A 12,169-nucleotide genomic window follows, 5' to 3' on the forward strand; every position below is an offset into this window, starting at 1 on the left:
AGTCCGGGAGGGACTCAGCGCAGGGCTCAGAGTCGCTCACTCTGGCCGCTGATCAAATCCTGGCCTATAACCGGCTAGCGTTGTGACTGTGGACAACCTGATCAACCGCTCTGGGCCTCAGTTTTCGCCTCTGTAAAGGGAGAATGAGGATGTATGTCCTTGGAAGACTGCTGCTGCTAAGTCGCTTCAGTCGTGTCCAGCTCTGTGCGACCCCATAGACGGAAGCCCACCAGGCTCCCCCGTCCCTGGGAAAACTAGAAAGGTTCTAACTTCTGTTAAGGTATTCTCCTGATGATGGTCCTGTGCAGTGCTTAGTACTGAGTCGGACACTCAGTCGTGTCCGACTCTGCGACCTCAGGGACCGTAGCCCGCCAGGCTCCTCTGTCCATGGGGATTCTTCAGGCAAGAATACTGGAGTGGATTGCCATGTCCTCCTCCAGGGGAAAGCCCAGAGACTGAACCCAAGTCTCCCGCATTGCAGATGGATTCTTTGCCGACTGAGCCACCAGGGAAGCCCAAGAATACTGGAGTGGGTAGCCATTCCCTTCTCCAGGGGATCTTCCCTACCCAGGAATCGGGCTCTCCTGCATTGCAGGTGGATTCTTTACCAGCTGAGCTAGTAGGAAATATCAATGTAGATCCTACATCTACTTAAAGACATAGAGATGTTAAATGCCACCTCCTCAGGAAGCCCTCCTTGATACTTAGCTAGCTTGGAGTGATCTCTCCAGCTTCTGGTCTTGCTAGAATACTGGCCCTTATAGGATCCATTTCTCCCTTTCACCCTGAGAGCTTTCAACCAACTTTGCATCACAGTTATTTATGTATTTATGTTACTTCTTCCCCAACTTCCACCACACACTAGTTTGATGTCAGAAGTTTTACTTCTGTATCCCACACAGCTCCTAGAAACAGCACCTGCACAGTTTTAGAAGTTCAATAAATAGTTGTTTGACTGTGTTCCCCAGGAAGTGAGGCTTTACCAATGGGATACCACTGGGCACTTTTATCTGAGAATGTTCATCACTTAAAGTGTGGGCAGGGTTTAGGTGGTCTTGAATCTGGGCATTTCATGAATCCCCCTCCCCTTCCCCATTCCTGTCCCTCCTTGACATCATCCTCAGTGATGCACAGACTCCTGGTAAGGCACTCGCTGTGCACACGTGCCATTCCCTCTGTATACGAACCCCTATCTGTCATAAGCATAAGGCTTAATGCACATAGATCTTCAGTTTCCATCCTGGTGGGTTGCAGCTGATCTTCTAGCTGATCTGCCAGCATCTCCAATTCATCACACATGCATATATGCATGTGAACATGTGAGGCAGCATGTATAATGGAGTGGATTCAGTAATCTAGACTTTGAATCTTGGCTCTATCACTTACTAGCTGTGTGGCCTTGGGCAAGTTCCTTCACTTCTCAGAGCCTTGGACTCCTCATCTGTAAAATGAGGGTTGAGAGATCACCGAATAGGGTCACTGAGACGGTCATTGGCACACAAAGCCCTCAAAACTCAGTGGCTCCCTTGCTTCCCCTCTGGGCAGCTCATGGGATCGTCTGTTGGAATGCTCTGTGTCATTTCCCATCTTCTCCAGGGTGGAGGAGGTCAGGCCTCCAGGCCCTGGGGGAGGGGAATATGACCAAGAATAACCAGCCAGGACAGTCTTGGCTGTGGGGGTGCTGCCCGGCCTAGGGACATCTCCAGAGGAACCAGTGAGAGAGCCTAGAGAAGGGTCAGAGACTGTTTACCAAACAGGCCGAAAGATGATTCATTTCCGCTGCTTTACATGAAAAAGAGACAGAAATAAATCTCCCAGGAGAAAGATGGGAAAGGCAACCTAAGGTATGAAGGCACGGCAAGGGGGAAGAGGGGGAAAAACAGGGGACAGGCCAAGGGCATCATTTCTCCACTGACAATGCCAGGGCAGAATGGTGGTGTTGGGATGGTTCCTAGGCACTTCTGTCCCACTGAGCTGCCCTCCTTTGCACCTTGAGTCTCAGCATCCCCTCTCTGGAAGTCCCACAAAAAACAACTGAAGGGAAAAAACAGCATCTCTTTCACGGTGAGAAGCCAGATATCGAGAGGTTCCTTTAGTTTCCTCTCTTCCTTATTTCTGGAAGTTTGCAGTTAACAGAATTTCAAGGCACTTCCTTGGAAGTCCAGTGGTTTGGACTCTGTGCTTCCCCTGCGGCAGGTATGGGTTCGATCCCTGGTCAGGGAACTAAGATCCCACATGCCGCAGGGCTTGGCCAAACTTTTTTTTAATTAAAATACATTTTTTTAACTAAAACAGAATTTCAAGCCTCAAGATTTGCCAAGAAAAAACAAATTAAAAAAAAAAAAAAAAAACAGAAACAAACCAAAACCAGTATTGTTATACTTCTGGTGATGAATTTCTTCCTTTCCTTCTTTCTTTGGGAAGGGGAGATAATTCTGATTTAAAAGTATTGAGTGTTATTTTAGAGAGTTTTACAGTATTTGATCACATTTGCATCCCACGACAGCCATCTGAGGGCAGCTTGCTACCCTCATGGAGGATGAGACGTTAAGGTACCCAAGGTCATTGCCAGCAAGGGTGGGAACGGGGTTTACATCCAGTTTTCCTATTGTAGTGACCACCAAACCCCATAGGACAAGCCTCTCTCCCTTTAGTCTTCCTCCCACAACTGGATTTTTTTTCCACTTTAAAAAAATTGCAATGAAAATCTCCATAATGTTGGCTATTTGAATCATTTTCAAATGCACTATTCAACGGCATTCATTCCATTCACAATGCTGTGCAACCATCATCGCTATCTAGTTCCAAACGTTTTTCAAAGCCATAAGAAGAGACTCTGTAGCCCCCTTGTGGGAGTTGGACATGATCAAAATCAAGCTCAGCTCTGCATTCAGGAGCCAGAAGCTGCTTCTAAGGGAAGAACTCTGTGCCAAAGGAAGTTGTGACCCAGCGGAACACTAGGATCAGCCAGAGGCAGCCCCCCTTATCGGCTCAGTCCATACAGCAGCTGCTGGGGTGAGAGGGCAGTTGGGCCTTGGGACACAGTGTTCTCTGTAAATAAAGCTCCCAGGGTCCCTCAGAGCACGAACATCAGTGCTGCTCCCAGGGTCAAGGTCTCTTTCGAGCTGAGCCCAGCCTCAACAGGGCTGGAAGAAAGCCTTCAACCACATTCCCAGGCCTGGACTGGGCTTAAGATCCCCACGGGATAGACCACAACTCCCTGGAAATTTTAAATAATTATGTTTATTAGTTATACAGAATTTGAATACTATAATTGTAGGAAACTTGGAATACATAATAAAGAAGAAAGAAAACACCACCGACACTTGTGGCCATTTATTCAGGGCATTATTCAGGGATTGCTGTACGTCAGGCCCCTTATGGGCATTATTATTCCATTTCCTCTTCAATATAACCCTGAGGTGTAGACTACTTTTATGCCCATTTTACAGATGAGACAACTGAGGCCCTGAGAGAGAATCTAAATAAATTTGTCCAACCAACGTTACACAACTGAGATGATGCATACTGGATGATACAAAGGACTGGATCTGGGATTCAAACCCAAGTTCATCTTGAGCTCTTTGCAACAAAATATTATGTTGAAACATGTAAAGTTGACTTATGAAAATAGTAATGTCATGCAGTTCAACCTAATGCTCTTTTAATGGTCCTATCACCAAGATTTACTATAATGAATATTTACATGGATTTCCTTCTGGTCTTTTATACATCTTTTTATCATTGCGGCCATATTTTTCATATAATTGTTTATCCTTTAAAACTTTCTTTACAGTGTATCGTATATTACTATGGATGCTTCATGACATCATTTTAATAGCTTTATAATAGTCCATGGGGTATATGTATTTCCTTTTTCTTGGACACATAGATCATGACTGATTTTTTGCTGTTACACATAGCACTATAATGAGTAACTTTATACTCAAAGCCTTTTCCCTCTTTAACACTGAATTATCAAGCACCCAACTCTGCTGTACTTGCTCACTGGTTTCCCTCAGTCATCCAAGATCCGTGAAGACAGAGTCAGATCAGTGCATCGCCCTTGTACCCCAGCACCTGTCTGCCACAAAACAAGGATTCAATAAATATTTGTGAAAAAAATGAAGAAATAAGTGGGCTTAAAAAAAATAGCAAGCAATAAAGTGAGAGGACTTGAGGTCACAAAAGTGTATTCCTTTCTTTTTTAAAAAATTGAAGTATAGGGATTTCTCTGGTGGCTCAGTGGTAAAGAATCCACCTGCAATGCAGGAGACACGGGTTCAATCTCTGGGTTGGGAAGGCCCCTGGAGAAGAAAAGGGCAACGCTGTCCAGTATTCTTGCCTGGGAAACCTCAGGGACAGAGGAGTCTGGTCAGACACGACTGAGCGACTAACCAACACCACCACGTGCTTAATTGTTCAATTGTGTCCAACTCTTTGCCACCTCATGGATTGTAGACTGCCAGGCTCCTCTGTCCATGGGGTTTTACAGACAGGAGCACTGGAGTGGGTTGTCATTTCCTCCTCCAGGGGATTTTCTTGACCCAGGGATAAAACTCCTGTGTCTTTTGCATTGCAGGAAGATTCTTTACTCACTGAGCCATTGGAGAAGGCCAATAACAACATACAGCACAGGAATTCATTTATTCATATGTATATGTATATGTATGTGTATATATATTTATATATATATTCTTTTCCAGATTCTCATCCCTTATATGTTATTACAGAATATTGAGTATGGTTCCTTATACTATGCAGTAGATCCCTGTTGGAAGTGTTTTCCTTTCTGAAGAAAAGAAATAATGGGCAGGCATGTGTAACAGCTGAAATTCAAGCAGTCCTACAGAAGAATCTGATGAATTTCACCTATTTATTTGTCTGTTCAATATCACTTTGTCTTCACCAGCAGCCGGTACAGAGCTGAGAGGGACTCCCAACTGCCACACTGCCGAAGGGTTTGCTCATTTACTCAGGACATATTTACAGGCTGCATACTAGGTGGCAGGTACGGTTGTGTAGGTACTGAGGGTACAGTTATAAAGAAAGCAAACGGCTCTGCCTTTGGGCAACTTACCTTCAAGTTCGGGAGAAAGCAAATGCTATAAAGGAAAACAACCAGAGTAAGGGGATAGAGGGATATGGAAGATTCTATTTTGATAGAGAGGTCAAGGAGGTCCTCTCTGAGTAAGTGACAATGTAGCAAAGATCTGAAAAGGAAGAGGTTAAGCCAGCTAGGCACCCATCTGAAAGAAGAGGGTCCAAGCAAAAGGGGACAGCAAGTGCAAAGGCCCTGGGGTGGTGACATGCTTGGGGTTGCCCTGCTCACACTCTTCCTGTCCTGCTCCGGCTCCCTCTTTTCTACTCCATCCTCCTGCCCAGCCCTCACTGGTCTGGCAAACTCCTGCCCCCACCCCCAGATGCAAATCTTAACTTCCTGCAGCATCCTTTTTCTCCCTCATCTGTTTTCCCACGATGTTCATACTTTTATTTCAATAATCATCACATCCCATTGTACATTAATTTTTTAAACTCTCTTTCATCCCAGTTGGAAGTGATCTCATTTAAGAGCAGACTGTCATATTCATCTTTGAACCCGTGGTGCCTAGCAGTGCTGAGCCTGAAAAATATTGGTTGATCCATTTGTGTGAAATGTGCAAGACAGGCACATCCATTCAGACAGGAAGCAGACTTGTGGTTGCCTGGGGTTTGGGGAAGGGAGGACAAAGAGGGACTGCTAAATAGTGTGGACAAGGGTTTTTTTTAGAGTGTTAGAAATATTCTGGAACTACATCGTGGTGATGACTGCACAACATTGTGAATGCCACTAAATTGTAGACTTCAAAATGGTTAAAATGGTGAATTTTATGAGTACCTTTCTACAATAAAAAATATTGGTTGAATGACTTGAGTAGAGTCGAGAGCCACGTTACAAAGGTAGTCGGCTTATGGGAGTTTGTATTATGAATAAAATAAAACCATCCAGGGATCTGGAGAGTTGAAGAATCCAGTTATGAAATCTGAAGAGCCTGAATAAACACAAGATAGTTAAGTGTTTACATTTTACATCATTACCTGGAGCCCTGAGTGAGAGGTTATTGCTACAGTTGAAGGGATTCGGGTGACATTTTGATTTGAACACTGGGGTACTTCCCTATTGAACTAGAGTTTTTAAATTGAGTTCAAAATCTAGGACTTTCATTTCTTTTAGTTTCACCTAAATCAGTTCCATAAATAATTATCTTATAAAGCATCTGGGTATTTCCCCTTGAGATCATTTCTTAGACAACCACGTCTCATCTCAACCTATATAACCAATTGTCCAGTTAATAACCTCACTCGCTGTATAACATTTTCCAATCTACCAATCACTCATATAATTTCATTTTGACAACTTCCTTGTAGGTAGAGGTATTTTGAGCTTTATTTTGCAGAAGAGAAGACTATTCTTATAGAAATAAACTGACATATACATATATAATACAGTTCAAGTATTCTGATTCTGGGTCTCAAAGTGTGAATGCTGTTTTTCATTTTGAAAGAATTTAAATTCTGTGCTGGTTATTATAACAGATATAATTACGGTTCGAATCCCTCACGCACTCTAGGAGGATCTGAGGAGGCACGGAGAGGTCAAGTCACTTGCCCTGGTTCACACTGCTGGTTTGCCCGGTTAAAACCAGGTTAAACCACAGGAGTGAATGATCTCAAAGTTTAAGCATAACCACTGAGCTCCTCCGTCTCCAGGAGAGCTACTGAGCCACAGGAACGCCTTTCTGTTTTGTCTTGTTTGGGATCGATATGTACACACCGCTTTACTTATTTCTGGCTGTGCTGGGTCTTCATTGCTTTGTGCGGCTTTCTCTAGTTGTGGCCTGTGCAGGCTGCAGGGCGCAGGCTTCTCTCGTTGAGAAGCACAGGCTCTAGGCTCACGGGCTTCAGGCATTGTGGCACATGAGTTCAGTTGCTCCAGGGCACATGGGATTTTTCTGGACCAGAGATCAAACATGTCCCCTGCATTGGCACCGCCGCCCCACCAGGAACGTCCCAAGGAATGACTTTTTGATATATCCTGATTGGTAGCTTCCAGATCATCTTGGAAAAAGGAGCAAATAAGGAGACCTGGGCCCTCCCTGGTGGTCCAGTGGTTAAGACTTTGCTTTCCAGTGCAGGGGGTGCGGGTTTGATCCCTGGTCAGGGAGCTAGGACTCCACATGCCTCTGGGGCAAGGAACCAAAACATAAAACAGAAGCAATATTGTACCAAATTCACTAAAGACTTTACAGTTCATCCACATCAAAAACAAAAACAAAAGCAAGCAGGCAAACAAACAAAAACCCATGGTCTGTCTCCCGAGTGGATGTCTTAATCAGGAAGTGGTGGTTCCAAGTATCAGAATACTGATCGCAAAGTGCCTTAAACAAGGTCAGTTATTCCCTCACTGAACCAAAAGTAGGCGGTTTCAGGGTTGGTCCGGCAGCTGCACAATGTCATCAAGGCCTGCTCTGGTCCTTGTCAGTGCTCCCTGTCCATGGAGAGATGGTTGCTTCTCTGACATCACCTGCCTGACATCACAGTCACAAGAAGGAAGAGGAGGTGGCCACTTCTGCTCCCATATATCACTCCCACTCTTTATCAGGCTATAAAAATCTTTTCCTGTTAGTCCCCCAACAGAACTACACCCACTCTTATTTATTTTTTTTAGCAGCACAGGGCTTATGGAATCTTAGTTCCATGACCAGGGAAGCCCCCTGCAGTGGAAGCACACTGGTCCCTGCAGTGCACCACCAGGAAAGTCTAGCACACCCACCCTTATCTTAATCCTTGTTGTTGTTCCTTCCCTCAGTCTTGTCTGACTTTTTGGGACCCCATGGACTGCAACACGCCAGGCTTCCCTGTCCTTCACCATCTCCCGTAGCTTGCTCAAATGCATATCCATTGAGTCGGTGATGCCATTCCACCATCTTGACCTCTGTCATCCCCTTCTTAACACTTAGTAAAAGGAAGTGGGATTCCCATAAGGAGTTCACCTTCTGGAACATTGCCACCTACCCACAACCAGGAATGTATCAAGAATGTGGAGAAGCAGCATGGGGGTACCTGGCGGTGAGCAGAGAGAAAGACCTGGAAGAGCAGGGTGAGGCCCCTCCACAGGGCAGGAGCTGGAGGTTTGGCCAGCACTGGGGTCAGGACAGGGAGGATGTATGTGAAGGACAGTGACAGGGTCAGGCTGACAGAAAGCAGAGAAATCAGGAGGGGGAGGGGTTGTTGCAGGAGCCCAGTGGAGACAAGGAGGTTCTGATTTGAGTGGCCATGGCAATGGAGAGGTTAAAAAAGACATTTTGCAGGTAAGGCTGCTAGAATTTCATGTTTTAAACTGCAAGATACCACACATTAGTGAGTTGTAAAATTAGTATCAATTTAGTGGTTTCAATTAACCTAAAGAAAAAATCTTTTCCCACCTCAAAATTCTGGGTCCTTTGTCCCCTTTTTCATTTGACTTTGTCCTGTCTCCCTTTGAATCTCTCCAAATATCCTTCTCCATCTTTTGGGGAATCCAAATACTCTGCATGCCCCAGTGCTGGCACTCCCAGCTTCTCTCCTGGACTCCCCATGCCTTCTTCAACCCACCCCTCTCCCTGTCTCAGCCCAGACATTCTCATGGGATAAAGTGTCATTTTTTTTAATGGCATAGCACAGTCCTCTCCTTTACATATCTAACCATTTCCTGGACATCTCCACCCAGTGTCCTGTGGGTTAAAAACAGACCAGTGTTACTAACAAATAAACACACATCGGAGTTTTTTAAAAGCTGAAACACACACACACACATTGAAATAGAAAATGTCAAAGTTCATCCTACATAAGAACACAAATATTTTTTCTCTTTTTTTAATCAATATTTTATTTTATTTTTGACCATGCCACACAGTATATGGGATCTTCATTCCCTGATCAGGGATCGAACCTGTGCTTCCTGCATTGGAAGTGCGGAGTCTTAACTGCTGGACCACAAGGGAAGTCCCTTTCTGTCTCTTTTTATTGAAGTATAGTTGATGTGCAATATTGTGTTAGCTTCAGGTGTACAGCAAAGTGATTCAGCTATATATATATATAAAATGTTATGTGCATAAATATGTAATAATATATAATAATGTTCTTAATGTTATATATATAAAATTCATTTTCAGATTCTTTTCCATTATAGGTTGTTATAAAATATTGAGTATAGTTCCCTGTGCTATACAATACGTCCTTGTTGGTACAAGTATTTTTAAATAAAGCTTTTGTTTCACATGTACATCAATATCTCCTGGGTCATGGTCAAAAAAAGTTTTGAAAATATAGAAACTGGGTAAAATGGGCTAGAAATAGGAGCCAGGGTTATCTGCATCTGAGCAACAAAAACAGGGAAGTGAGGAGCTGGTTTCTGGGGAAGATGACGTCTTTCATTTTGAACCCACTGATTCTGATTTACAGTAAGTCATGCCTAGTGATTGCCTCTTACTACGTCCAGACTCTGGTCAACATAATTCTGAATGAATGCTCTGAGAAATGACAGCGTTTCCCTTCAAGGTCTTTAATAATTAGCTCCAAAGAAGAGGTAGTGCTTTAATAGAGGATGTAACATTTACTGAACACTTACTCTATGCCAGGCTCTCTGATTTCTGGGCGGTATGAGGTGGGTACCATGATCTCCATTCACAAATGAGGAAGCTGAGGTTCAGAGAGGATGAGAAACTGCCTATAAAGCTGCACAGGTAAAAAGTCATTTGTTGCATCTTACCAGGGAACCACATCATTTCAGAAAGCATCAATCACCAGGGCTCCTTATGGCCCCATATTACGGTTTTCTAGGGCCACTAAACAAATCACCACAAACTGGGTGGCCTAAAGCAGCAGAAATGCGCTTGAAGCATTTAATTCTGGAGGCCAGAAGCCTGAAATCAAGGTGCAAGCAGAGGGGATTCGTTCTGTTTGTGAATCTGTACCATGCCTGTCTCCTAGCTTGTGGTGTGTGTGACCTGCTGGTGATCCTTGGCCTTGGCTTGTTGACGTGTCATCCTAAACTCCACCTCCATTTTCACAGGCATTCACAGGGTCATCTTCTTATAAGGACAGCAGTCATATTGAATGAGCTGATGCCATGTACTGTAGTGTGACCTCATTTTAATCTTCACTGTGTTTGCAATGACTATCTTTCCAAATAAGGTCACTGATGTAATGTACTGAGGGTAAGACTTTAATGTATCTTTTTAAGAGATACATTTCAATTCATTAACATTTCATTAAGTGGAATTAGGTCTTCCCTGGTAGCTCAGCTGGTAGAGAATCCACCTGCGATGCAGGAGACCTGGGTTCAATCCCTGGGTTGGGAAGATCCCCTGGAGAAGGGAACAGCTACCCACTCGCGTATTCTGGCCTGAATAATTCCATGGACTGTATAGCCCATGGGGTCACAAGGAGTTAGTCAGGATTGAGTGACTTTCACTTTCACTTAAGTGGAATAAGCCTCAGAGTAAAAAGGAAATTATTTCCCATTGATTTGGAGAATTTTGCACAAAAAAGTTGGCTTTATTTTCTGTTGGATTCATAAGTGCCCCAGAAATTGGCAAGAATACTAGAATTCTCATGAGTACCTACAACTGGCTACATCTCCACCACCTCTTGGACAGTTTCTACACAGACACTGCTGCCTCATAAAAACACAAACCCACCACTTTTCCCTCCCAAAGTCACCATGCTCCTGATTTCCCTGTTCATCACAAAATTAAAGTCTCTCCATCTTTCATGAAATGGGCTTCCTAGGTGGCTCTAGTGGTAAAGAATCTGCCTGCCAGTGCAGGAGACGCAAGAGGCGTGGGGTTGATCCCTGGGTGGGGAAGATCCCCTGGAGGAGGGCATGGCAACCCACTTCAGTATTCTTTCCTGGAAAATCCCGACAGAGGAGCCTGGTGGATTGCAAACAGTCCATGAGGTTGCAAAGAGTCAGACACAACTGAGGACACATGCCATACCATGCCATCTTTCGTGAAAGAGCCCAGAATCGGCAACAGAGATACCAATGGTTTCGCGGATAAGGAATCTTACACGTCTGAAGCAAAAGGGTTCTGGAGAGGCACTGCATGGTGGCAGGCAGGACAAGACAGCCTGTCTTCACTGGATGTGAGGGAAATGACCCCAGGTTGCCCAGAAACCAGGGAAGGGGGATGCCCCTCAACACCCCTTTGATAAACTATCCTAGTAGAGATGTTTTGAGCTATAGATTAGGAAAATCACTAGCTGGGGCTGGGGCAAGTACATTGGCATTTACTCGTTAGGTTCTATGACTAGGAGGGATGATCAGTCATGTGAGGGTGGTGTAGGTGAAGCGGGGACTGTTCTAGCAGTGAGTGTACAAACAGCAAGGAACAGCCATCCAGCCTTACCAGATCACACAACTGCCCCGGTTCAATTCCTGACTGTTGCTTATGCCTTGAGGATACACTAGCTTCCAGATACACTTTGTTACCTCTAATCCAGCCTCATACTTCAACGTATGGTCAGTTTTTCAGAAACACACCTCAAGTCTGACTCTACAAAAGTCCAGGTGGTTTCCAGTTAGCTGGTGGAACAGGACCAACCATTTTTGGTGCCAGCCTGATCTGCATCCATCCCTTCCACAGGGGATACTTTTGAGGCCCAGCGCTAAAGCCACTTCCTCCTAAGGCTCCCTTCCTGGAGCTTGTCTTCAGCTTGCTGGGCTCCTGAAACACCACCTCGCACCTGTCCCAGTTAGTCCATTCTACCTGGGGTATTGGTTATGTGTGTTCCTGCCTACGTTCCCCCGCCAGACTCTCCTCCTTGCGCCCCAGACAGGGTCCCGGATAGGAGTTCACCAATCTAGATGCCTGGATCCAAACCCAGGGAGGCTCCCCAAAGGAGGGATCTTGCCAACTACAAGCTAAAACCGGCCCAGGCGTTCTCTTCCCAGAGATTCGGCTCTGCTGCTTTCAGGGGCCACAGTGGGCGAGGCCGTTTTCCGGATGCAGAGGAACGAACCTACGGCGCAGCTCGGAGCTGCGGATCCTGGCACTACTACGCCGGCGGAGTCTGCATCGAGGCTCTACGAAGCGACTGCCCACAGCCCAGCTGGAAGCCCCTAGTGGCGGGCCGGAACGCCGCT

This window comes from Bos indicus x Bos taurus, chromosome 19 (assembly GCF_003369695.1).
Source record: "Bos indicus x Bos taurus breed Angus x Brahman F1 hybrid chromosome 19, Bos_hybrid_MaternalHap_v2.0, whole genome shotgun sequence".
Classification (NCBI taxonomy): Eukaryota; Metazoa; Chordata; class Mammalia; order Artiodactyla; family Bovidae; genus Bos; species Bos indicus x Bos taurus.